We start from the raw sequence: 26,114 nt of genomic DNA on the forward strand, positions 1-26,114 counted from the left end.
GAAGCACCGCCTCCCTGCAGCGGAACCGCCCAGTCAACGCGCCTTACAGAAGACCATCAAAATCCTCCAGGGACATCAGAAATTCGTAAAGAGCACAGGGGAGATAGGAAAGATTCGCCTGACCGACGGTAGGCCCGTCAAGCTGAAACCCAACACGGAGACGATACTCTGGGGTAAAGCCCGCTGCAGCCCAAGTGGCGACACGTACGAAGCACTGGTTGAGGCTTACCCCGTGACCGCACAACAAGAGGTGGTAGTGGCCAGTGCCTTAGTGACAGTCGACCACGGGCGGGTCCCAGTGCGCGTTCTAAACCCCCACAATCGTACAGTCAAATTGTACCGCCACCAACCACTGGCCATGCTGAGCTGGACGACGTTTCAGGACGTGATCCATCCCGAACAGGCCCAGCAACAAAGCGCGTCGGCCACACAGGAAATGGAGCCCGCCCTAGCTGACACCTGGTGGAAGGAGATCCACATCGGGGATAAGGATACCTCGGAAGAACAGAAGGACGGGGCACTACAGGTGGTAACCGCCAATGCGGCGGCTTTCAGCAAAAACCCGACTGAGCTGGGACTGGTAGAAGACATCCGGCATGGGATCCCCACTGGTACGGCGCGCCCAGTAAGGGAGAGGCATCGACCTGTGGCCCCGGCACTGCACCAGCCTGTCCGACGAATGTTAGAAGAAATGAGGGAGAGTGGGGTGATAAGAGAGAGCCACAGCCCGTGGGCAGCACCAATGGTCCTGGTCCGGAAGAAAGACGGCCAACTACGGTTCTGTGTGGACTACAGGAAACTGAACAGCCTGACGCACCGAGACGCATATCCCTTGCCCAGGATCGAGGAGTCCCTGACAGCCCTCCGGACGGCCAGGTACTTCTCGACCCTGGACCTGACTAGTGGTTACTGGCAAGTCCAGGTGGAGGAGGGCGATAAAGAGAAGACAGCCTTTACAACTCCGATGGGGTTGTTCGAATTCAATCGCATGCCATTCGGGCTGTGCAATGCCCCAGCGACATTCCAGAGGGTGATGGAGCACTGCCTGGGGCACCGCAATTTTGACATCGTGCTCCTATACCTTGACGATGTCATTATATTCTCTGAAACCTACGAGGACCACCTGGACCACCTGCACGAAGTATTCCAACGGCTCATACAGTTCGGGCTAAAGTTGAAGCCCAGTAAATGCCACCTCCTCAAACCCGAGGTGCAGTACCTGGGGCATGTCGTGAATGCCCAAGGGGTCTCTCCGGATCCTGAGAAAGTCAGCGCCGTGAAGGATTGGCCTGTCCCGAGAACGGTGAAAGACGTCCGTCGGTTCCTAGGCTTTGTGGGATACTACCGGAGATTCGTCCGGGATTTCGCTAAAGTCGCGGCACCCCTGACCGAATTGATGAGGGGAATCCCCAAGGACGGCTACAACAAGAAGATTCCGGTGGTATGGACAGAGAGTCGACAAGAGGCGTTCGATCAGCTAAAAAAAGTACTGACCGAGGCTCCTCTGCTGGCATACCCCGACTACAGCGTTCCCTTCCGCCTGTACACCGACGCTAGTAAAAAAGGTCTCGGGGCAGTGTTGGCACAAGTCCAGGATGGGACGGAACGGACCATTGCCTACGCCAGTCGTAGTCTAAGGAAGACTGAACGGAACGATGCCAACTACAGTTCCTTCAAGCTGGAGTTCCTGGCGCTGGTGTGGGCGGTAACAGAGAAGTTCAGGGATTACTTGGCCGCCACCCCATTTGTAGCAGTCACTGATTGCAACCCACTGGCCCACCAAGCGACTGCCCGGCTGGGGGCCCTGGAACAGCGTTGGGCCTCCCGGTTGGCCAACTATCAGTACAGCATCGAATATAGGAGTGGGCGCAGCAACGCCAACGCCGACGCGCTCTCCCGCCTACCCAGCCCCGAAGAGGGAGAGGACGAAACTGACGCCTGGGAACAGGAGGAGTTGCCCCAGTTCAGTGGGCGGCACCAAAGCCCGAAACCACCCTGTACAAGTGCAGCGATCACTAGTACCGCAGGGGGAGCAGCGGAGGAGAACTGGGCCCAGCGGCAGCAAAGATGCCCGCACATCCAACAAGTCAGGAGCTATCTGGAGTCCTGGCGTTCCCCGTCACGTGAAGAACGAGATCGGGCCCCCGTCGAAGTACGCCAGCTGTGGCGACAGAGAGAACGACTGGAAGTACGGCAAGGGGTGCTCTACAGAAGGTACGTGGACCCGAAAACCCACGTGGTCAGCAAACAACTAATCGTCCCCGGGGATGCGGTAGAGGAGGTACTGCGGGCCTATCACAATCGCTCCGGACACTTTGGGTGCCAGAAGATGGAGTCGAACCTGCGAACCCGGGTGTACTGGCCCAATATGCGGGCCGATGTAGAGGACTGGTGCAAGACTTGCCCGAACTGCGCAGTGCGACGACCAGCAACATCAGCGGAGAAAGCCCCCCTCCATCCAATCGTGTCCACATATCCACTAGAGTTGGTCGCCCTGGACCATGTGAAGCTCGAACCAAGCCGCACCGGGTACCAGTACGCCCTGGTCATCGTGGACCATTATACTAAGTTTGCCGTGGCCTTACCTGTCCGAGACCTAACAGCCAAGACAACCGCCGAAGTCTTCTGGAGGGCGTTCGTCCGGCCCTACGGCTTCCCACGCCAACTATTGTCCGACCAAGGGCCGACGTTTGAATCGCAACTTTTTGCTGAACTGTGTGAACTCTATGGCTGTCGGAAACTCCACACCACTCCCTATCACCCTCAAGGAAACGGGGTGTGTGAACGAATGAATCGAACACTCATCAACATGCTACGGGCCCTACCCCAGGAGCAACGACGTGACTGGCCCGCGCTGCTGGCAGAACTGGTTTTCATCTACAATAACACTTGCCACGCCTCGACAGGGTATACCCCGTACTACCTGCTGTTCGGGAGAGCAGGGAGACTCCCAGCCGATCTGCAGCTACAACTCCCCGGGGCGGAGCCCCAATGCCAGACCCCCTGGGTTCAAGAGCACCAAGTTCGCCTCAGAGAAGCCCAATCCGTCGTGAATCAACGAATGGAGGAAGTACGAGAGCAACAGAAGCGAAACTATGATATAAATGCCCAGGCCGACCCACTGTCGGTGGGTAGCCTGGTGTTCAAAAAGAATAACAGGCCACAGAGCAAATTGGACTCCAAGTGGGAACCCTACCCATACGTGGTTACCAAAGAGCCAGAGTCAACCCTCCCGGTGTACCAGATCCGGCAACAAGATGGAGACCGCCTACAGTGGATCCATCGAAATCAGCTCAAACCGTACATCGGCCGAGTCACGGGACCAGAAGCTACCGGCGAAGAGGAACCGCCCGGGGAAGTGGCAACCACGGGTCCGTTGCCTATGGCTGATATCCTGCGGAACCCACTGGACCTTCTGTTATATACAGGCTGGCCAGCCATGCCCTTGGTGCCGACCAACCCCTTGGCCGAATTGAACATTCCAGCCATGGACCGTCCTGCAAGCCCAGAGCCCGCTCCAGAAGTTGAGCCCAGGCGGCCTGTCAGAAGCACCAGGGGCGTCTTGCCAGCCCGATATCGAGAATAAGCTCTAACTGTAGTAACCTCATGTCATTCTGATGTTGTTGTATATATGTGTATGTTTAAATTGTTGTTTTATGATGACGCTACTGTAACCGTCGGGAAGTTACCCTTGTTACTGAAAGTATGTGGACTATGAAAGAAACTTTATTTATTCAGGACTTTTGAACGGTTTGAACTTGTGTCTCCGATAGTGTGGCGTGAGGACACGACCACAAAAAAGTAGGGGCGGATGTAAGCCCCAGGACAGACGGGGTAAAACCAACCTGCCCCGACAGCCTGCGACTGACGGGGCCAGGAGAGCAGTGGATTGGAGGGCGAGAGGGAGGAAGAGGCGGCGTTTGAAAAAGGAAGGGGACTCACCAGCTAGGCAGGGTGGAGCGAGGCAGCGTGAAGCGAGGAGCGTGGAGAGAGAGCAGCGTAGAGAGACCGGCAGCAGCGTGTGACCCCCGGCGCATAACGGAGCGCCCGCCGCAGAGAAGGGAGAAGCCGGACGGAAGAGCGGGTGACGTCAGCGGTGACCCCCGCCGACCTCCAGCAGCGAAGGGAGAGGAACCGCTAGCCGCCCATCACCCGCCGGGGAAGCCGCAGCAAAGGAGCGGGTGACGTCAGGGTGACCCCCGCCGACCCTGGGACGCAGGGAAAGGAAGGGAGCGCCGCAGGCAGCCAGGCTCAGCCAGCGCTGCGAGAGCGGCAACCCCCGCTGACCTTCCCCATCCACCAGCCACGCAGAAAGCGCGGCAAGAGCCGTGACCCCGCTGACCTTCCCCAGCCATCAGCAGCACAGACCACGCGGCAAGAGCCGGTCCTCTGCCCACTACACCGGATCCAGCGTGGCCAAGCTGACACCCAGAGCACAGGAGAAGTGAGAGGGGCTCTGCAGGTTGCCGCACTCATCTGTCCAAGTCCACGAGGCCATTGAGGGAGACGGCCTCCATCTTGAAGTTCCAGGAGGAAGAAAGACTGGCCGCCATCTTGCCGTCTAAACGTGAGTGTTGCCTTTGAGGCCCCTTTTAGGGATCCGACACTACACCTGCCATATTCCCAACAGAACCCTACCCAACCCAGAGACAGCCCCTGCATCCTTGGAGCTGGGCATCCCCCTGTTAGTGGCCTGCCCGCAACTTCCAGGCCATCAGTCTTTCTTTCCCTGGGCCGACCTACCGAGTGAGGAAACTCGTTCACTATAAGGGCCGAGAAGGCCTCCTCACTGCTGTTAAGACTGCATACGGGCCAGTAAATACCCAAGACATTAGGCAGACCCTACCCCTGTCCCACGACTGGATATGTGCACCACCATGGGCCCCAGCCAAATCCTTGTGCACAGGTCGGGCCATTAGGGCCTGCGAGTTAGGACATTGTAGAATTGTTGCGAAGGGTTGTCAGGTGTAAGTTAGGAGGTTACCGGTAACTTTAGCTTAGTTTGGGATACGTCACTAGCACAGAGAAAGGTGTCGTAAAACATTTCCTTTTGTTTGAATGTATATTGCACCGTAAAACATTTCCTTTTGTTTGAATGTATATTGCACTGTGAAACATTTCCTTTTGCTTGAATGTTTATTGCACTGTGAAATATTTCCTGTTACTTGAATGTTTATTGCACTGTGAAACCATTTCCTTCACCTGAATGTTTATTGCACCGTAAAGCATTTCCTTCTTACCTAAAAATAAAAGGTAAATCGAATCTGATAGTGGAGTGTTCTGTGCCCCATTCCTGCATCCTGAGAAGACTCCTGACTGAGATCCGGATATTGGGGAAGATCGGCCCCCGCCGCACCCATAAGGTAACTCCTCCTTTTGGGTGTCTACACATACCTCACAACGTCAGGGAATCACGGTGCAGCCATCTTCTCTGGGCCTCAATGCCTTGTGTGGGCCCACGTCTGCAAGGTTACAGCAGCAGCAGCAGCAGCAGCAGCAGCACCTGAAGTGCACAGGAATCTGTCTGCAACACTAATGCTAATTACAGACACTTGCCCGAGTCCTCGGTGTGTTCCTGGCTCCCAGCAACCCCCCCTCCCCAGCCACGGCCTGGACTCTGTGCAAAGCTGCCCACAGTGAGACAGCCTCCAGTCACAAGCAGACCAGCGCTGTCCCGAAGGCACGTAGAAAAGGAGCAAATGTGAGGCTGGTCTCTGCCTACGGCCACACCACCCTGAACACGCCCGATCTCGTCTGATCTCGGAAGCTAAGCAGGGTCAGGCCTGGTTAGTACTTGGATGGGAGACCGCCTGGGAATACCAGGTGCTGTAGGCTTTTGCTTTTCTAGCCTGCAACCAGCAGGAGGCGCTCACGCCAGCTTACTTTTCTTCTTCTTCTTCTTCTTCACTTGATCACATTTTTCTTTCTTTCTGTCTTTTCTTCTTTCCTTCTTTCTTTCCTCCACTACACCAGCAGGTAGCAGCACCTGGGGTTGCCAACGCAGTCAAATGGCAGCACATGCCGCACAGGGATTTCCTGCAGCAACACAGAGTGCAGTAAAAGCGTCGCCCAGCACACAGGTTATTCCGCCGCCTCAAACACGGGCAAAGTGTTTGCCCTAAACCTGAATCCACTGCATTGCTGGACATCACATCATCCACGTGTCAGTCCGTCCCATATATCTGGAGCACAGCCACAATGCAGCTGTTGTCTGGACGGAATGTCCCAGTGAATCCGGCATGGCTGCACTTTTTATTTATGACGCGACCACGCGGCAGACACAGAAACCGGCTGCATTGGAACATGTGCACCTGCGGTGATCTTAACGGCATCAGGTGTTTCGCTAAAGAGGAGACAAGGCAACGTGTCGGCATTCTCAAACTGACGACAGAATGATTAAGACAAATTCTATATACGCATAGTACAGAAAAAATATCCAGAGTCTGAAATCCCGACAGCTGCCATCCCAAACGTATGTATGCCGGGGAGGGTCAGGCTGCGGCGGGGAGGGTTAGGCTTCAAGAAGAGAGGCTAAGGGTTTGGCTGCGGTAAAAGGTTAGCGTTAGGAGGGCGTAACATACTTACCCGCCCAGGTGATGGAATTCGGTCATGTGACCACTGTCATTCTAAACGTCGGTCTCCCGTACCCAAATCGTATAACGGTATCACACACTATGGAGTCTATGTGCTAAGCCTTGGAGAAAGATAAAGTATCAACCAACCCGCTCCTTACACTTCTTTGTCAAACATAACCTGTAACATGGCAGTTAGGAGCTGATTGGCTGCTACTTTATCTCTCTCCACTGTATCTCTCTCTCCAGTACATAGACCCTCTGTCGACTCCACAGCAATGGATGATTGCGGACATAGAAATGGTTCTGTTTCACCAATGTACTGTACTGAGTCCGCATGCTACCTCCTCTCTGAAACAGAAGTACAGCTCCCCACTTCTGCGTGGAACCACAAGTCTCAGCCAGCCTTCTTGGCAGTCTCTGAGTCACGCTGCTCGTTGGCGTCTCTCATCGGCTACCACCGTTCCCCCTCCAGCTGCTCTTTTACTTTTAAATCAACTTTATGCGAAATGACGCTGCGCGCTTCTATGCCCTTTTTTAAAAATGGCCTAATCGGAGTAGGATCTGACAGGCCACAAAATGGCTGCCATCAGAATGCCCTGGAAAGTGATGGCTTCAGAAAGTAGCATATTACGTGTTGGTGGGACGGGTCTGTAAGTCATACCTCACAACGTCAGGGAATCACGGTGCAGCCATCTTCTCTGGGCCTCAATGCCTTGTGTGGGCCCACGTCTGCAAGGTTACAGCAGCAGCAGCAGCACCTGAAGTGCACAGGAATCTGTCTGCAACACTAATGCTAATTACAGACACTTGCCCGAGTCCTCGGTGTGTTCCTGGCTCCCAGCAACCCCCCCTCCCCAGCCACGGCCTGGACTCTGTGCAAAGCTGCCCACAGTGAGACAGCCTCCAGTCACAAGCAGACCAGCGCTGTCTCGAAGGCACGTAGAAAAGGAGCAAATGTGAGGCCGGTCTCTGCCTACGGCCACACCACCCTGAACACGCCTGATCTCGTCTGATCTCGGAAGCTAAGCAGGGTCAGGCCTGGTTAGTACTTGGATGGGAGACCGCCTGGGAATACCAGGTGCTGTAGGCTTTTGCTTTTCTAGCCTGCAACCAGCAGGAGGCGCTCACGCCAGCTTACTTTTCTTCTTCACTTGATCACATTTTTCTTTCTTTCTGTCTTTTCTTCTTTCCTTCTTTCTTTCCTCCACTACACCAGCAGGTAGCAGCACCTGGGGTTGCCGACGCAGTCAAATGGCAGCACATGCCGCACAGGGATTTCCTGCAGCAACACAGAGTGCAGTAAAAGCGTCGCCCAGCACACAGGTTATTCCGCCGCCTCAAACACGGGCAAAGTGTTTGCCCTAAACCTGAATCCACTGCATTGCTGGACATCACATCATCCACGTGTCAGTCCGTCCCATATATCTGGAGCACAGCCACAATGCAGCTGTTGTCTGGACGGAATGTCCCAGTGAATCCGGCATGGCTGCACTTTTTATTTATGACGCGACCACGCGGCAGACACAGAAACCGGCTGCATTGGAACATGTGCACCTGCGGTGATCTTAACGGCATCAGGTGTTTCGCTAAAGAGGAGACAAGGCAACGTGTCGGCATTCTCAAACTGCCGACAGAATGATTAAGACAAATTCTATATACGCATAGTACAGAAAAAATATCCAGAGTCTGAAATCCCGACAGCCGCCATCCCAAACGTATGTATGCCGGGGAGGGTCAGGCTGCGGCGGGGAGGGTTAGGCTTCAAGAAGAGAGGCTAAGGGTTTGGCTGCGGTAAAAGGTTAGCGTTAGGAGGGCGTAACATACTTACCCGCCCAGGTGATGGAATTCGGTCATGTGACCACTGTCATTCTAAACGTCGGTCTCCCGTACCCAAATCGTATAACGGTATCACACACTATGGAGTCTATGTGCTAAGCCTTGGAGAAAGATAAAGTATCAACCAACCCGCTCCTTACACTTCTTTGTCAAACATAACCTGTAACATGGCAGTTAGGAGCTGATTGGCTGCTCCTTTATCTCTCTCCACTGTATCTCTCTCTCCAGTACATAGACCCTCTGTCGACTCCACAGCAATGGATGATTGCGGACATAGAAATGGTTCTGTTTCACCAATGTACTGTACTGAGTCCGCATGCTACCTCCTCTCTGAAACAGAAGTACAGCTCCCCACTTCTGCGTGGAACCACAAGTCTCAGCCAGCCTTCTTGGCAGTCTCTGAGTCACGCTGCTCGTTGGCGTCTCTCATCGGCTACCACCGTTCCCCCTCCAGCTGCTCTTTTACTTTTAAATCAACTTTATGCGAAATGACGCTGCGCGCTTCTATGCCCTTTTTTAAAAATGGCCTAATCGGAGTAGGATCTGACAGGCCACAAAATGGCTGCCATCAGAATGCCCTGGAAAGTGATGGCTTCAGAAAGTAGCATATTACGTGTTGGTGGGACGGGTCTGTAAGTCATACCTCACAACGTCAGGGAATCACGGTGCAGCCATCTTCTCTGGGCCTCAATGCCTTGTGTGGGCCCACGTCTGCAAGGTTACAGCAGCAGCAGCAGCAGCAGCACCTGAAGTGCACAGGAATCTGTCTGCAACACTAATGCTAATTACAGACACTTGCCCGAGTCCTCGGTGTGTTCCTGGCTCCCAGCAACCCCCCCTCCCCAGCCACGGCCTGGACTCTGTGCAAAGCTGCCCACAGTGAGACAGCCTCCAGTCACAAGCAGACCAGCGCTGTCCCGAAGGCACGTAGAAAAGGAGCAAATGTGAGGCTGGTCTCTGCCTACGGCCACACCACCCTGAGCACGCCCGATCTCGTCTGATCTCGGAAGCTAAGCAGGGTCAGGCCTGGTTAGTACTTGGATGGGAGACCGCCTGGGAATACCAGGTGCTGTAGGCTTTTGCTTTTCTAGCCTGCAACCAGCAGGAGGCGCTCACGCCAGCTTACTTTTCTTCTTCTTCACTTGATCACATTTTTCTTTCTTTCTGTCTTTTCTTCTTTCCTTCTTTCTTTCCTCCACTACACCAGCAGGTAGCAGCACCTGGGGTTGCCGACGCAGTCAAATGGCAGCACATGCCGCACAGGGATTTCCTGCAGCAACACAGAGTGCAGTAAAAGCGTCGCCCAGCACACAGGTTATTCCGCCGCCTCAAACACGGGCAAAGTGTTTGCCCTAAACCTGAATCCACTGCATTGCTGGACATCACATCATCCACGTGTCAGTCCGTCCCATATATCTGGAGCACAGCCACAATGCAGCTGTTGTCTGGACGGAATGTCCCAGTGAATCCGGCATGGCTGCACTTTTTATTTATAACGCGACCACGCGGCAGACACAGAAACCGGCTGCATTGGAACATGTGCACCTGCGGTGATCTTAACGGCATCAGGTGTTTCGCTAAAGAGGAGACAAGGCAACGTGTCGGCATTCTCAAACTGCCGACAGAATGATTAAGACAAATTCTATATACGCATAGTACAGAAAAAATATCCAGAGTCTGAAATCCCGACAGCCGCCATCCCAAACGTATGTATGCCGGGGAGGGTCAGGCTGCGGCGGGGAGGGTTAGGCTTCAAGAAGAGAGGCTAAGGGTTTGGCTGCGGTAAAAGGTTAGCGTTAGGAGGGCGTAACATACTTACCCGCCCAGGTGATGGAATTCGGTCATGTGACCACTGTCATTCTAAACGTCGGTCTCCCGTACCCAAATCGTATAACGGTATCACACACTATGGAGTCTATGTGCTAAGCCTTGGAGAAAGATAAAGTATCAACCAACCCGCTCCTTACACTTCTTTGTCAAACATAACCTGTAACATGGCAGTTAGGAGCTGATTGGCTGCTACTTTATCTCTCTCCACTGTATCTCTCTCTCCAGTACATAGACCCTCTGTCGACTCCACAGCAATGGATGATTGCGGACATAGAAATGGTTCTGTTTCACCAATGTACTGTACTGAGTCCGCATGCTACCTCCTCTCTGAAACAGAAGTACAGCTCCCCACTTCTGCGTGGAACCACAAGTCTCAGCCAGCCTTCTTGGCAGTCTCTGAGTCACGCTGCTCGTTGGCGTCTCTCATCGGCTACCACCGTTCCCCCTCCAGCTGCTCTTTTACTTTTAAATCAACTTTATGCGAAATGACGCTGCGCGCTTCTATGCCCTTTTTTAAAAATGGCCTAATCGGAGTAGGATCTGACAGGCCACAAAATGGCTGCCATCAGAATGCCCTGGAAAGTGATGGCTTCAGAAAGTAGCATATTACGTGTTGGTGGGACGGGTCTGTAAGTCATACCTCACAACGTCAGGGAATCACGGTGCAGCCATCTTCTCTGGGCCTCAATGCCTTGTGTGGGCCCACGTCTGCAAGGTTACAGCAGCAGCAGCAGCAGCAGCAGCAGCACCTGAAGTGCACAGGAATCTGTCTGCAACACTAATGCTAATTACAGACACTTGCCCGAGTCCTCGGTGTGTTCCTGGCTCCCAGCAACCCCCCCTCCCCAGCCACGGCCTGGACTCTGTGCAAAGCTGCCCACAGTGAGACAGCCTCCAGTCACAAGCAGACCAGCGCTGTCCCGAAGGCACGTAGAAAAGGAGCAAATGTGAGGCTGGTCTCTGCCTACGGCCACACCACCCTAAACACGCCCGATCTCGTCTGATCTCGGAAGCTAAGCAGGGTCAGGCCTGGTTAGTACTTGGATGGGAGACCGCCTGGGAATACCAGGTGCTGTAGGCTTTTGCTTTTCTAGCCTGCAACCAGCAGGAGGCGCTCACGCCAGCTTACTTTTCTTCTTCTTCTTCACTTGATCACATTTTTCTTTCTTTCTGTCTTTTCTTCTTTCCTTCTTTCTTTCCTCCACTACACCAGCAGGTAGCAGCACCTGGGGTTGCCAACGCAGTCAAATGGCAGCACATGCCGCACAGGGATTTCCTGCAGCAACACAGAGTGCAGTAAAAGCGTCGCCCAGCACACAGGTTATTCCGCCGCCTCAAACACGGGCAAAGTGTTTGCCCTAAACCTGAATCCACTGCATTGCTGGACATCACATCATCCACGTGTCAGTCCGTCCCATATATCTGGAGCACAGCCACAATGCAGCTGTTGTCTGGACGGAATGTCCCAGTGAATCCGGCATGGCTGCACTTTTTATTTATGACGCGACCACGCGGCAGACACAGAAACCGGCTGCATTGGAACATGTGCACCTGCGGTGATCTTAACGACATCAGGTGTTTCGCTAAAGAGGAGACAAGGCAACGTGTCGGCATTCTCAAACTGACGACAGAATGATTAAGACAAATTCTATATACGCATAGTACAGAAAAAATATCCAGAGTCTGAAATCCCGACAGCTGCCATCCCAAACGTATGTATGCCGGGGAGGGTCAGGCTGCGGCGGGGAGGGTTAGGCTTCAAGAAGAGAGGCTAAGGGTTTGGCTGCGGTAAAAGGTTAGCGTTAGGAGGGCGTAACATACTTACCCGCCCAGGTGATGGAATTCGGTCATGTGACCACTGTCATTCTAAACGTCGGTCTCCCGTACCCAAATCGTATAACGGTATCACACACTATGGAGTCTATGTGCTAAGCCTTGGAGAAAGATAAAGTATCAACCAACCCGCTCCTTACACTTCTTTGTCAAACATAACCTGTAACATGGCAGTTAGGAGCTGATTGGCTGCTACTTTATCTCTCTCCACTGTATCTCTCTCTCCAGTACATAGACCCTCTGTCGACTCCACAGCAATGGATGATTGCGGACATAGAAATGGTTCTGTTTCACCAATGTACTGTACTGAGTCCGCATGCTACCTCCTCTCTGAAACAGAAGTACAGCTCCCCACTTCTGCGTGGAACCACAAGTCTCAGCCAGCCTTCTTGGCAGTCTCTGAGTCACGCTGCTCGTTGGCGTCTCTCATCGGCTACCACCGTTCCCCCTCCAGCTGCTCTTTTACTTTTAAATCAACTTTATGCGAAATGACGCTGCGCGCTTCTATGCCCTTTTTTAAAAATGGCCTAATCGGAGTAGGATCTGACAGGCCACAAAATGGCTGCCATCAGAATGCCCTGGAAAGTGATGGCTTCAGAAAGTAGCATATTACGTGTTGGTGGGACGGGTCTGTAAGTCATACCTCACAACGTCAGGGAATCACGGTGCAGCCATCTTCTCTGGGCCTCAATGCCTTGTGTGGGCCCACGTCTGCAAGGTTACAGCAGCAGCAGCAGCAGCACCTGAAGTGCACAGGAATCTGTCTGCAACACTAATGCTAATTACAGACACTTGCCCGAGTCCTCGGTGTGTTCCTGGCTCCCAGCAACCCCCCCTCCCCAGCCACGGCCTGGACTCTGTGCAAAGCTGCCCACAGTGAGACAGCCTCCAGTCACAAGCAGACCAGCGCTGTCCCGAAGGCACGTAGAAAAGGAGCAAATGTGAGGCTGGTCTCTGCCTACGGCCACACCACCCTGAACACGCCCGATCTCGTCTGATCTCGGAAGCTAAGCAGGGTCAGGCCTGGTTAGTACTTGGATGGGAGACCGCCTGGGAATACCAGGTGCTGTAGGCTTTTGCTTTTCTAGCCTGCAACCAGCAGGAGGCGCTCACGCCAGCTTACTTTTCTTCTTCTTCTTCACTTGATCACATTTTTCTTTCTTTCTGTCTTTTCTTCTTTCCTTCTTTCTTTCCTCCACTACACCAGCAGGTAGCAGCACCTGGGGTTGCCGACGCAGTCAAATGGCAGCACATGCCGCACAGGGATTTCCTGCAGCAACACAGAGTGCAGTAAAAGCGTCGCCCAGCACACAGGTTATTCCGCCGCCTCAAACACGGGCAAAGTGTTTGCCCTAAACCTGAATCCACTGCATTGCTGGACATCACATCATCCACGTGTCAGTCCGTCCCATATATCTGGAGCACAGCCACAATGCAGCTGTTGTCTGGACGGAATGTCCCAGTGAATCCGGCATGGCTGCACTTTTTATTTATGACGCGACCACGCGGCAGACACAGAAACCGGCTGCATTGGAACATGTGCACCTGCGGTGATCTTAACGGCATCAGGTGTTTCGCTAAAGAGGAGACAAGGCAACGTGTCGGCATTCTCAAACTGCCGACAGAATGATTAAGACAAATTCTATATACGCATAGTACAGAAAAAATATCCAGAGTCTGAAATCCCGACAGCTGCCATCCCAAACGTATGTATGCCGGGGAGGGTCAGGCTGCGGCGGGGAGGGTTAGGCTTCAAGAAGAGAGGCTAAGGGTTTGGCTGCGGTAAAAGGTTAGCGTTAGGAGGGCGTAACATACTTACCCGCCCAGGTGATGGAATTCGGTCATGTGACCACTGTCATTCTAAACGTCGGTCTCCCGTACCCAAATCGTATAACGGTATCACACACTATGGAGTCTATGTGCTAAGCCTTGGAGAAAGATAAAGTATCAACCAACCCGCTCCTTACACTTCTTTGTCAAACATAACCTGTAACATGGCAGTTAGGAGCTGATTGGCTGCTACTTTATCTCTCTCCACTGTATCTCTCTCTCCAGTACATAGACCCTCTGTCGACTCCACAGCAATGGATGATTGCGGACATAGAAATGGTTCTGTTTCACCAATGTACTGTACTGAGTCCGCATGCTACCTCCTCTCTGAAACAGAAGTACAGCTCCCCACTTCTGCGTGGAACCACAAGTCTCAGCCAGCCTTCTTGGCAGTCTCTGAGTCACGCTGCTCGTTGGCGTCTCTCATCGGCTACCACCGTTCCCCCTCCAGCTGCTCTTTTACTTTTAAATCAACTTTATGCGAAATGACGCTGCGCGCTTCTATGCCCTTTTTTAAAAATGGCCTAATCGGAGTAGGATCTGACAGGCCACAAAATGGCTGCCATCAGAATGCCCTGGAAAGTGATGGCTTCAGAAAGTAGCATATTACGTGTTGGTGGGACGGGTCTGTAAGTCATACCTCACAACGTCAGGGAATCACGGTGCAGCCATCTTCTCTGGGCCTCAATGCCTTGTGTGGGCCCACGTCTGCAAGGTTACAGCAGCAGCAGCAGCAGCAGCACCTGAAGTGCACAGGAATCTGTCTGCAACACTAATGCTAATTACAGACACTTGCCCGAGTCCTCGGTGTGTTCCTGGCTCCCAGCAACCCCCCCTCCCCAGCCACGGCCTGGACTCTGTGCAAAGCTGCCCACAGTGAGACAGCCTCCAGTCACAAGCAGACCAGCGCTGTCCCGAAGGCACGTAGAAAAGGAGCAAATGTGAGGCTGGTCTCTGCCTACGGCCACACCACCCTGAACACGCCCGATCTCGTCTGATCTCGGAAGCTAAGCAGGGTCAGGCCTGGTTAGTACTTGGATGGGAGACCGCCTGGGAATACCAGGTGCTGTAGGCTTTTGCTTTTCTAGCCTGCAACCAGCAGGAGGCGCTCACGCCAGCTTACTTTTCTTCTTCTTCTTCACTTGATCACATTTTTCTTTCTTTCTGTCTTTTCTTCTTTCCTTCTTTCTTTCCTCCACTACACCAGCAGGTAGCAGCACCTGGGGTTGCCGACGCAGTCAAATGTCAGCACATGCCGCACAGGGATTTCCTGCAGCAACACAGAGTGCAGTAAAAGCGTCGCCCAGCACACAGGTTATTCCGCCGCCTCAAACACGGGCAAAGTGTTTGCCCTAAACCTGAATCCACTGCATTGCTGGACATCACATCATCCACGTGTCAGTCCGTCCCATATATCTGGAGCACAGCCACAATGCAGCTGTTGTCTGGACGGAATGTCCCAGTGAATCCGGCATGGCTGCACTTTTTATTTATGACGCGACCACGCGGCAGACACAGAAACCGGCTGCATTGGAACATGTGCACCTGCGGTGATCTTAACGGCATCAGGTGTTTCGCTAAAGAGGAGACAAGGCAACGTGTCGGCATTCTCAAACTGCCGACAGAATGATTAAGACAAATTCTATATACGCATAGTACAGAAAAAATATCCAGAGTCTGAAATCCCGACAGCCGCCATCCCAAACGTATGTATGCCGGGGAGGGTCAGGCTGCGGCGGGGAGGGTTAGGCTTCAAGAAGAGAGGCTAAGGGTTTGGCTGCGGTAAAAGGTTAGCGTTAGGAGGGCGTAACATACTTACCCGCCCAGGTGATGGAATTCGGTCATGTGACCACTGTCATTCTAAACGTCGGTCTCCCGTACCCAAATCGTATAACGGTATCACACACTATGGAGTCTATGTGCTAAGCCTTGGAGAAAGATAAAGTATCAACCAACCCGCTCCTTACACTTCTTTGTCAAACATAACCTGTAACATGGCAGTTAGGAGCTGATTGGCTGCTACTTTATCTCTCTCCACTGTATCTCTCTCTCCAGTACATAGACCCTCTGTCGACTCCACAGCAATGGATGATTGCGGACATAGAAATGGTTCTGTTTCACCAATGTACTGTACTGAGTCCGCATGCTACCTCCTCTCTGAAACAGAAGTACAGCTCCCCACTTCTGCGTGGAACCACAAGTCTCAGCCAGCCTTCTTGGCAGTCTCTGAGTCACGCTGCTCGTTGGCGTCTCTCATCGGCTACCACCGTTCCCCCTCCAGCTGCTCTTTTACTTTTAAATCAACTTTATGCGAAATGACGCTGCGCGCTTCTATGCCCTTTTTTAAAAATGGCCTAATCGGAGTAGGATCTGACAGGCCACAAAATGGCTGCCATCAGAATGCCCTGGAAAGTGATGGCTTCAGAAAGTAGCATATTACGTGTTGGTGGGACGGGTCTGTAAGTCATACCTCACAACGTCAGGGAATCACGGTGCAGCCATCTTCTCTGGGCCTCAATGCCTTGTGTGGGCCCACGTCTGCAAGGTTACAGCAGCAGCAGCAGCAGCACCTGAAGTGCACAGGAATCTGTCTGCAACACTAATGCTAATTACAGACACTTGCCCGAGTCCTCGGTGTGTTCCTGGCTCCCAGCAACCCCCCCTCCCCAGCCACGGCCTGGACTCTGTGCAAAGCTGCCCACAGTGAGACAGCCTCCAGTCACAAGCAGACCAGCGCTGTCCCGAAGGCACGTAGAAAAGGAGCAAATGTGAGGCTGGTCTCTGCCTACGGCCACACCACCCTGAACACGCCCGATCTCGTCTGATCTCGGAAGCTAAGCAGGGTCAGGCCTGGTTAGTACTTGGATGGGAGACCGCCTGGGAATACCAGGTGCTGTAGGCTTTTGCTTTTCTAGCCTGCAACCAGCAGGAGGCGCTCACGCCAGCTTACTTTTCTTCTTCTTCTTCACTTGATCACATTTTTCTTTCTTTCTGTCTTTTCTTCTTTCCTTCTTTCTTTCCTCCACTACACCAGCAGGTAGCAGCACCTGGGGTTGCCGACGCAGTCAAATGTCAGCACATGCCGCACAGGGATTTCCTGCAGCAACACAGAGTGCAGTAAAAGCGTCGCCCAGCACACAGGTTATTCCGCCGCCTCAAACACGGGCAAAGTGTTTGCCCTAAACCTGAATCCACTGCATTGCTGGACATCACATCATCCACGTGTCAGTCCGTCCCATATATCTGGAGCACAGCCACAATGCAGCTGTTGTCTGGACGGAATGTCCCAGTGAATCCGGCATGGCTGCACTTTTTATTTATGACGCGACCACGCGGCAGACACAGAAACCGGCTGCATTGGAACATGTGCACCTGCGGTGATCTTAACGGCATCAGGTGTTTCGCTAAAGAGGAGACAAGGCAACGTGTCGGCATTCTCAAACTGCCGACAGAATGATTAAGACAAATTCTATATACGCATAGTACAGAAAAAATATCCAGAGTCTGAAATCCCGACAGCCGCCATCCCAAACGTATGTATGCCGGGGAGGGTCAGGCTGCGGCGGGGAGGGTTAGGCTTCAAGAAGAGAGGCTAAGGGTTTGGCTGCGGTAAAAGGTTAGCGTTAGGAGGGCGTAACATACTTACCCGCCCAGGTGATGGAATTCGGTCATGTGACCACTGTCATTCTAAACGTCGGTCTCCCGTACCCAAATCGTATAACGGTATCACACACTATGGAGTCTATGTGCTAAGCCTTGGAGAAAGATAAAGTATCAACCAACCCGCTCCTTACACTTCTTTGTCAAACATAACCTGTAACATGGCAGTTAGGAGCTGATTGGCTGCTACTTTATCTCTCTCCACTGTATCTCTCTCTCCAGTACATAGACCCTCTGTCGACTCCACAGCAATGGATGATTGCGGACATAGAAATGGTTCTGTTTCACCAATGTACTGTACTGAGTCCGCATGCTACCTCCTCTCTGAAACAGAAGTACAGCTCCCCACTTCTGCGTGGAACCACAAGTCTCAGCCAGCCTTCTTGGCAGTCTCTGAGTCACGCTGCTCGTTGGCGTCTCTCATCGGCTACCACCGTTCCCCCTCCAGCTGCTCTTTTACTTTTAAATCAACTTTATGCGAAATGACGCTGCGCGCTTCTATGCCCTTTTTTAAAAATGGCCTAATCGGAGTAGGATCTGACAGGCCACAAAATGGCTGCCATCAGAATGCCCTGGAAAGTGATGGCTTCAGAAAGTAGCATATTACGTGTTGGTGGGACGGGTCTGTAAGTCATACCTCACAACGTCAGGGAATCACGGTGCAGCCATCTTCTCTGGGCCTCAATGCCTTGTGTGGGCCCACGTCTGCAAGGTTACAGCAGCAGCAGCAGCAGCAGCAGCAGCACCTGAAGTGCACAGGAATCTGTCTGCAACACTAATGCTAATTACAGACACTTGCCCGAGTCCTCGGTGTGTTCCTGGCTCCCAGCAACCCCCCCTCCCCAGCCACGGCCTGGACTCTGTGCAAAGCTGCCCACAGTGAGACAGCCTCCAGTCACAAGCAGACCAGCGCTGTCCCGAAGGCACGTAGAAAAGGAGCAAATGTGAGGCTGGTTTCTGCCTACGGCCACACCACCCTGAACACGCCCGATCTCGTCTGATCTCGGAAGCTAAGCAGGGTCAGGCCTGGTTAGTACTTGGATGGGAGACCGCCTGGGAATACCAGGTGCTGTAGGCTTTTGCTTTTCTAGCCTGCAACCAGCAGGAGGCGCTCACGCCAGCTTACTTTTCTTCTTCTTCACTTGATCACATTTTTCTTTCTTTCTGTCTTTTCTTCTTTCCTTCTTTCTTTCCTCCACTACACCAGCAGGTAGCAGCACCTGGGGTTGCCGACGCAGTCAAATGGCAGCACATGCCGCACAGGGATTTCCTGCAGCAACACAGAGTGCAGTAAAAGCGTCGCCCAGCACACAGGTTATTCCGCCGCCTCAAACACGGGCAAAGTGTTTGCCCTAAACCTGAATCCACTGCATTGCTGGACATCACATCATCCACGTGTCAGTCCGTCCCATATATCTGGAGCACAGCCACAATGCAGCTGTTGTCTGGACGGAATGTCCCAGTGAATCCGGCATGGCTGCACTTTTTATTTATAACGCGACCACGCGGCAGACACAGAAACCGGCTGCATTGGAACATGTGCACCTGCGGTGATCTTAACGGCATCAGGTGTTTCGCTAAAGAGGAGACAAGGCAACGTGTCGGCATTCTCAAACTGCCGACAGAATGATTAAGACAAATTCTATATACGCATAGTACAGAAAAAATATCCAGAGTCTGAAATCCCGACAGCCGCCATCCCAAACGTATGTATGCCGGGGAGGGTCAGGCTGCGGCGGGGAGGGTTAGGCTTCAAGAAGAGAGGCTAAGGGTTTGGCTGCGGTAAAAGGTTAGCGTTAGGAGGGCGTAACATACTTACCCGCCCAGGTGATGGAATTCGGTCATGTGACCACTGTCATTCTAAACGTCGGTCTCCCGTACCCAAATCGTATAACGGTATCACACACTATGGAGTCTATGTGCTAAGCCTTGGAGAAAGATAAAGTATCAACCAACCCGCTCCTTACACTTCTTTGTCAAACATAACCTGTAACATGGCAGTTAGGAGCTGATTGGCTGCTACTTTATCTCTCTCCACTGTATCTCTCTCTCCAGTACATAGACCCTCTGTCGACTCCACAGCAATGGATGATTGCGGACATAGAAATGGTTCTGTTTCACCAATGTACTGTACTGAGTCCGCATGCTACCTCCTCTCTGAAACAGAAGTACAGCTCCCCACTTCTGCGTGGAACCACAAGTCTCAGCCAGCCTTCTTGGCAGTCTCTGAGTCACGCTGCTCGTTGGCGTCTCTCATCGGCTACCACCGTTCCCCCTCCAGCTGCTCTTTTACTTTTAAATCAACTTTATGCGAAATGACGCTGCGCGCTTCTATGCCCTTTTTTAAAAATGGCCTAATCGGAGTAGGATCTGACAGGCCACAAAATGGCTGCCATCAGAATGCCCTGGAAAGTGATGGCTTCAGAAAGTAGCATATTACGTGTTGGTGGGACGGGTCTGTAAGTCATACCTCACAACGTCAGGGAATCACGGTGCAGCCATCTTCTCTGGGCCTCAATGCCTTGTGTGGGCCCACGTCTGCAAGGTTACAGCAGCAGCAGCAGCAGCAGCAGCACCTGAAGTGCACAGGAATCTGTCTGCAACACTAAGGGGAGCTGAAGGCTGATTAAGCATGAGGCAAGATAAGAGCCCTGACTTAGGGTCAGTAAAAGGTCAGGCAGTGAAAAAACTCTGTTCAGGTTTTTCTGCCTAGTGATAAGGTTGGCAGAAGTAGTTAGCCTATCAGGAGTTAAGGGGGAGGGTACATTTCAGCACTACTTAAGCTCTAGGGACCATGTGACCTCCACCTTCTTACCTTTGGAAGTGCTGGTATCCTGTGGGCTCCTGCGCAGATCTGGTAAGTGTACATTTTCTCTCTCCTTTTCAGCATTAATATGCCTAGGCCTAGACGCTCTGCACCCCCTCCCCGCCGTTTAGTTGATGCAGCCAGGCCCCTAGCGGGGTACAGGCGGCCCAGGGTAAGGGTGGTGGGGGCTGGGGACATGGCAGAGGCCTTGCCTGCCCCCTTAGTTATCCCAGATAGTGTACAAGTGATGGCGGTCATTCCCCCCCCCCCCTCCCCTTCTCCGGCGGCGAGCGTGGGGTCGGGGCCGGGCATCGTGCAGCCCGGGAGCCTGGAGGGTCCCAGGCTGGAAGCAGTGCCAGTGGGTGGGCCGGGGACGTCGGCTCCCACGGCGGGGAGCGTTCCGGTGACCGAGGTGCAGGACGCAACGCTGCCTAGCGCGCGCCCTGTGCTGACGGCGGGGGACGCGTCACAGACAGTGGAGGCGTCTGATGACGGAGGCGCCGGGCGGGAAGTGCAGGCCTCGGCTCTGGTGAGCGCGAGGCCTGCCGTTGTAGTACAGGCTGCGGGGACTCACTCGGAGCAGGATGAGGCTCAGGAGTCCCCGGCGCCACAGACTCGCAGGCTGGAGCAGGGGCGGGGGGACGGGGATGTGACGTTGGCTCCCCTTGCGGGGAGCAACGTGGAAACACAGGGAGATGCATATGTGGGAAATGTGTATGTGGCTGCGGGCATGGGAGGTGGTGGGCGGGCGGGAGATGCCCAGTCAGTGCATGAGGGGATAAGGGCAAGCTCTGGGGGGTTAAATGTCTCAGCTGGGGTTGGGCAGGGGGGTCCTGCGCTGGGGGGTTTGAGTTACCTCAGACCCCAGTATATGGTGGGTATGGGGTCGAGTGGCATGGCTCACCCCAGTGCTGGGGCTGGTCAGGGGTTTTTTGATGAAGCTGGGCCTAGGGGCATGGGGTATAATGTAATGATGGGGCAAGGGGATGGTGCACCAGCGCCACCTGCAGGTGTAGGTGGGGCAGGGAATGTTTTTTATGTTAGTAGTTCTGTGGCCACTTCCGTACAAATGCAGGGATCTGCAGCAAGTGGATATCGGGGGTTTTCCTCAGGGGGTGGGGGGGTGACGTCTTCAGCAGCCTGGCAAGGGGCTCATTCCCTTTCAATGCCGCAGGGGTCCCCCATGTGGGGTTGGCAGGGGCAGTGGGCGCCCCACAGCTCCCCGTATTTTCAGTCCCCTATGGGGGGTGGTGGTCAAGGGGTTTGGTCTCAAGGGGCTCCCTGGAGACCTTTACTTTCTACTGGATATGGGTTACAGCAGGGAGCGGGTTATCAGTCAGTTTCCCGGGGCCAGCATATGTGGGGGCCCATGGCTTCGCAGGGGTACAGCTCACCCAGTTCAGTTGGTAGTGTTTGGGAGCAAGGGTCGAATTACCCGGGGTATTGGCAGCCCCAGATGGGTCAGGGTTACGGGTTTCCTCCGGGGGCGGGAGGGGTTGGATACCCCCAGGCATCGAGGGGAAATGGAAACCTGCCCAGGTTTGTGCATCCACAGAGGGCCCGCCTTCTGGCAATTTGGGAGGGGTTCCTCCTTCCACGGCGGCAGTTTCGGCCTCCGCAGGGGCCGAAGGGGATAGTGTGTTTTCTTTCCCCCCCCCCCCCCCCTCTCTCGTTTTGTCTTCACAGGCAAATGCGGGAGCAGTGTCGGCATTGTCCTCCAGGAGAAGAAGTCGGGAGGTCAGAGTGGAGCCGAGGACCACCCCTGAAACGTCTGCAGCAGTTTCCGGGTCGGCCGTTGCGGCTGACGAAGCTCCAGGGACATCAGGCACGGGTGAGTGTGCGGTTCATTCATCTTGTGATTCCACAGATAGCGACACCAGCAGTGTGGGGTCGGATTCCCCTCGGCGCCCGCGTAAGTTAGCCAGGATGATTGCGCGCCAGGTTGCTAAGGTTGCCACAAAAGACAAGCCTTTGGGTACAATCGCTGCTCCTCCTCCTGCGGAGCCACCCCTGTTCACTGAAATGGTTCATTGTGCGAACACAGCGGTCACCAGGGGCATCCGTAAGAGGATGAGGGAAAAGATTAGAAAGGGGAAGTATGTGGATATTTTTACTCTGACTGATGACATGAAGCAGGCTTTTGAGAAGGCGAAAAAGGCCGATGGAATAGGGGAGAATGCTTTTAGAAATTTTCATCAGTGGCTCAAGGGGTTTTTAGTTTTTGCAGCCTGTTATGCCGAGACCAGGGTGGGGGAATATCCCAATCTTATAAAATATTTGTTTTTGGTACACGAGATGTACTTGAAAACAAAGGGGTATTCCTGGCGTGAGTATGACGAAAAGTTTCGTCGAAAACAGGACGGGAACGGGGTGTTGCCTATGGGGTTTAAAGATGTTGAGGTCTGGCTGGAGGTCACTCAGCAGACAAGGCCTTTGGGTGAAGGTGCGGGGAAAAAGGTGGCAGCGGCGCCAGCTCAGTCCCCCAAGGTAGCGGGCAAAGGAAAGTGTTTCGCTTATAATGAGGGGAAGTGCAACAGGGGGGCGAATTGTCGTTTTCGCCACTCCTGCGGAGTTTGCGGGTCCAGTCACCCAGCAAAGGATTGCACCGCAGCCCCATCGGGTAGGGCAGGTGATGCCAGTGAAGCCGCTGGAGGTCACAAGTAAGGCCCCTTCGCCTATAGTGGTGGCTGAGTTAGACCGGTGGCTTAGGAACTACCCGGATCGTGAGGCTGCCAGTTTTTTGTTGAATGGTTTTCGTTGGGGTTTTCATTTGCCGATTGAGGGTTCAGTACATGTTGTTGCGGTTAGGAACTTAAAAATCGGCCAGGGATTTTCCTCTCATTGTCCGCCAGAAAGTGGACGCGGAAATAGCGTTAGGGCGTATGTGCGGTCCATAAGCGGTACCGCCAATACAGGGTTTGTGCATTTCTCCGGTGGGTGTTGTACCCAAGAGCACCCCGGGAAAGTTTAGGTTGATCCAACACCTATCTCACCCCCACGGTGGGTCGGTTAACGATGCCATACCGGAAGAGCTGTGTAGGGTTAGGTACCAGTTATTCGAGGAGGCCTTGCAGTTAGTGAGAGGCTGTGGCCGCAATGCGTTGTTAGCGAAGGTGGATGTCGAAGCTGCTTTTAGGTTGTTACCAATACACCCGGATTCCTTGCGGTTCCTGGGTTTCAAGTTAGGTAGCGAGTTTTTTGTGGATAGATGTCTACCTATGGGGTGCTCGGTTTCTTGTGCGTATTTTGAAAGGTTTAGTTGTTTTTTTTTTGCATTGGTGCATTCAGTCGGTTTCAGGGCATCAGGGTATTGCTCATTACCTTGATTATTTCCTTTTTGTGGGTCAGGGCGGGAGCAAAGTTTGCGAGAAGTTATTGGAGGTTACTGAGAGGGTTTTCAGAGCGCTAGGGGTGCCCATAGCGGAAGGGAAAACGGAAGGGGGGTTGCTGCCGTCTACCGGCGGACAAGGTGCAGAAGCTGTTGGGTCTCATTGAGGACTGCCTGGGTAAGCGGAAAGTGCGGTTAAAGCAGGTGCAGTCGTTATTGGGATCTTTCAATTTTGCGTGCAGGATCATACCAATGGGACGTGTTTTTTGTCGCAAATTGGAACGCGCAACAGCTGGTGTGGCGCGGCTCCATCATTCATTTTATCTTTCAAGGGAAATCAGGGAGGATTTAAAGGTTTGTGGAGTGGTGTGTTTCGGGCTGGCCAAAGTCCTGGGTGGATAGGGGCTTTACCAGGAACCTGTGGTTATTGGAATTGTTTCCTATTGTGGTGTCTCTGGTGTTGTGGGCCCGCGATTTGGCTGATAGGCAGGTGGTTTTTAGGTGCGACAACATGGGGGTAGTGCACGCGATTAATAATCAGAGGAGTTCATGCCCGTTCACCTTGCGGCTGCTCAGGCATCTAGTATTGCAGTGTTTGCGTTTTAATATTAATTTCTCTGCCAGCCATGTGCCGGGCATAGATAATAACATTGCGGATGCATTGTCCCGTTTCCAATGGGAGAGGTTCCGGGAATTGGTACCCGGGGCGTCTCCAGTGGGTTTGACATGCCCGCCTTATGTCTGGCAGATCATCGAACCGGGTTAGGGGGCCATGTCGATTGCCCTTGCGGGCATAGCCTTTCATTCTAGGTTGCGGGGTCAGGAGGACCCCACTCGGTCCTTTGTGTTGGCTAAGGCCATGAAAGGGTGGGCCAGGGCCAACCCGGCACCAAAGGACGCAAGGCGTCCCATGGATTTGGCACTGCTGAAAGATCTGGTTAAGGTATTAGCGGATGTTGGGGAATCTCCATTTGAGGTGCTGCTTTTCAGGACCGGTTTTGTGTTTGCATTTTTTCGGGGCACTTAGAGTAAGCGAATTGGTGGCTAAGAGCAAAGCGGGCAAAGAGGCAGGTTTGCTGGTGGGCAACGTCCAAATAGGTAGAGGCAGCGTTGTTATGCAGGTTGGTTAAGTCCAAAACAGATCAACTGGGGAAGGGGCGCTGGATCACACTGCAGGCGCAAAGCGTTAAAGATATCTGCCCGCTCAGCTTGGCGCAAGCTTATTTAGGAATCCGCCCTGCGGGGATTCAAGGGCAGTTTTTGTTGCATCCAGATGGGAGTTCAATGTCAAAGTTTCAATTTGCTGCAGTTTTAAAGCAGTGTTTAGAGGTGCTGGGACTAAGGCCCCAGGAGTATGGGACCCATTCCTTTCGGATTGGGTCGGCTACACAGGCGGCGGCGTCCGGATCGTCGGTAAGCGAGATCCGGGCGCTAGGCCGGTGGAAGTCAAATGCATACAAGTCTTATGTTCGTTTAGATAAGTTGTAGATGCGCCTGTTGCGCCAACCCTAAAACGAAGTTTACTGTCGGTTTTGGAACGGCAGCGTTCCGGAATCGATGGTGTGAAGGTTGCTTTTACTTTTTCCTCCACGGGGGCCTTAATTCAATTGGCAAAACTGGTCCACGGGAGGTTTTTTAAGTTTTCTCCTTCACATGGGTTGATTATGTATCAAGTTGTGTTTTAAGAATAAGATACTGATGTTAGGGAATCTCCTTAATTTTTCAGTTTCAACGGATTCATCAGGACAAATATGGCTCATCGGCCATTCTTTTATTTATTGGGCCGGTAGGCATCCAATGGCGAGAAGGTCACATGATTATCTTGGTGATAGGCAGGTCAGGTGGATAGGAGTCCGGGGTCTGCGTTGGGTCAAGTTCCTGAAAGTGCTCATGAGGCATGAGAGGAGCTGGGGCAGGCCTGAGTGGCTGGTTATTCATCTCGGTGGTAATGATCTGGGTATTACCAAAGGGATTGACTTGATTCTAAGTATCAAGTCGGATCTGGTAGCGTTGAGGGCACACTGGCCTAATGTTAAGGTGGTGTGGTCGGAGATAATTCCCAGGTTTCATTGGCGGGGTGCAGTTAGGATCTCCGCCATTGAAAAGGCTCGCAAGAAGGTGAACTCCGCAATAGGAGTTTTTGTGAGAGCCATGGGGGGAATTGTCGTCAAACATCCTTCACTGGTTCTGGACAGTGTGAGGTTTTATCGTGAGGATGGGGTGCATCTTTCCCCTGCGGGAAATTGCATCTTCTTGGAGGATATTTTTAGAGTTTGGGCATGAGTATTCGGGTTAATGGCCTTTTCGGGTTCTTTCTGGGGATGGCGGTGGAGGTTGCCTTGAGGCAACCTTGTTGTGGCGGAAAGTCGCTACCAGCCAGCGGTCAAAGGGGGGCATAAGCGGTCATCGTGGGACA

At 53.1% G+C, this 26,114-nt stretch overlaps 8 non-coding genes across 8 annotated transcripts; all 8 read left to right on the top strand.

The window, feature by feature from the left end:
- Positions 1-5,716: 5,716 nt before the first annotated feature.
- Positions 5,717-5,835, top strand: LOC146056417 (5S ribosomal RNA). Its single transcript, XR_014469215.1, has one exon. It is a non-coding gene; the product is annotated as a 5S ribosomal RNA (ribosomal RNA).
- Positions 5,836-7,546: 1,711 nt separating this feature from the next.
- LOC146056476 (5S ribosomal RNA) lies at positions 7,547-7,665 on the top strand. Its single transcript, XR_014469268.1, has one exon. It is a non-coding gene; the product is annotated as a 5S ribosomal RNA (ribosomal RNA).
- A 1,705-nt stretch (positions 7,666-9,370) lies between these two features.
- On the top strand, positions 9,371-9,489 carry LOC146056470 (5S ribosomal RNA). Its single transcript, XR_014469263.1, has one exon. It is a non-coding gene; the product is annotated as a 5S ribosomal RNA (ribosomal RNA).
- Positions 9,490-11,203: 1,714 nt separating this feature from the next.
- LOC146056491 (5S ribosomal RNA) lies at positions 11,204-11,322 on the top strand. Its single transcript, XR_014469282.1, has one exon. It is a non-coding gene; the product is annotated as a 5S ribosomal RNA (ribosomal RNA).
- A 1,708-nt stretch (positions 11,323-13,030) lies between these two features.
- LOC146056419 (5S ribosomal RNA) lies at positions 13,031-13,149 on the top strand. The gene has a single exon (XR_014469216.1). It is a non-coding gene; the product is annotated as a 5S ribosomal RNA (ribosomal RNA).
- Positions 13,150-14,860: 1,711 nt separating this feature from the next.
- Positions 14,861-14,979, top strand: LOC146056420 (5S ribosomal RNA). The gene has a single exon (XR_014469217.1). It is a non-coding gene; the product is annotated as a 5S ribosomal RNA (ribosomal RNA).
- Positions 14,980-16,687: 1,708 nt separating this feature from the next.
- On the top strand, positions 16,688-16,806 carry LOC146056421 (5S ribosomal RNA). The gene has a single exon (XR_014469218.1). It is a non-coding gene; the product is annotated as a 5S ribosomal RNA (ribosomal RNA).
- Positions 16,807-18,523: 1,717 nt separating this feature from the next.
- On the top strand, positions 18,524-18,642 carry LOC146056422 (5S ribosomal RNA). The gene has a single exon (XR_014469219.1). It is a non-coding gene; the product is annotated as a 5S ribosomal RNA (ribosomal RNA).
- The last annotated feature ends 7,472 nt before the right edge of the window (positions 18,643-26,114 follow it).

Source organism: Crinia signifera, unplaced genomic scaffold, assembly GCF_055691185.1.
Source record: "Crinia signifera unplaced genomic scaffold, ASM5569118v1 HAP2_SCAFFOLD_80, whole genome shotgun sequence".
Taxonomy (NCBI): Eukaryota; Metazoa; Chordata; class Amphibia; order Anura; family Myobatrachidae; genus Crinia; species Crinia signifera.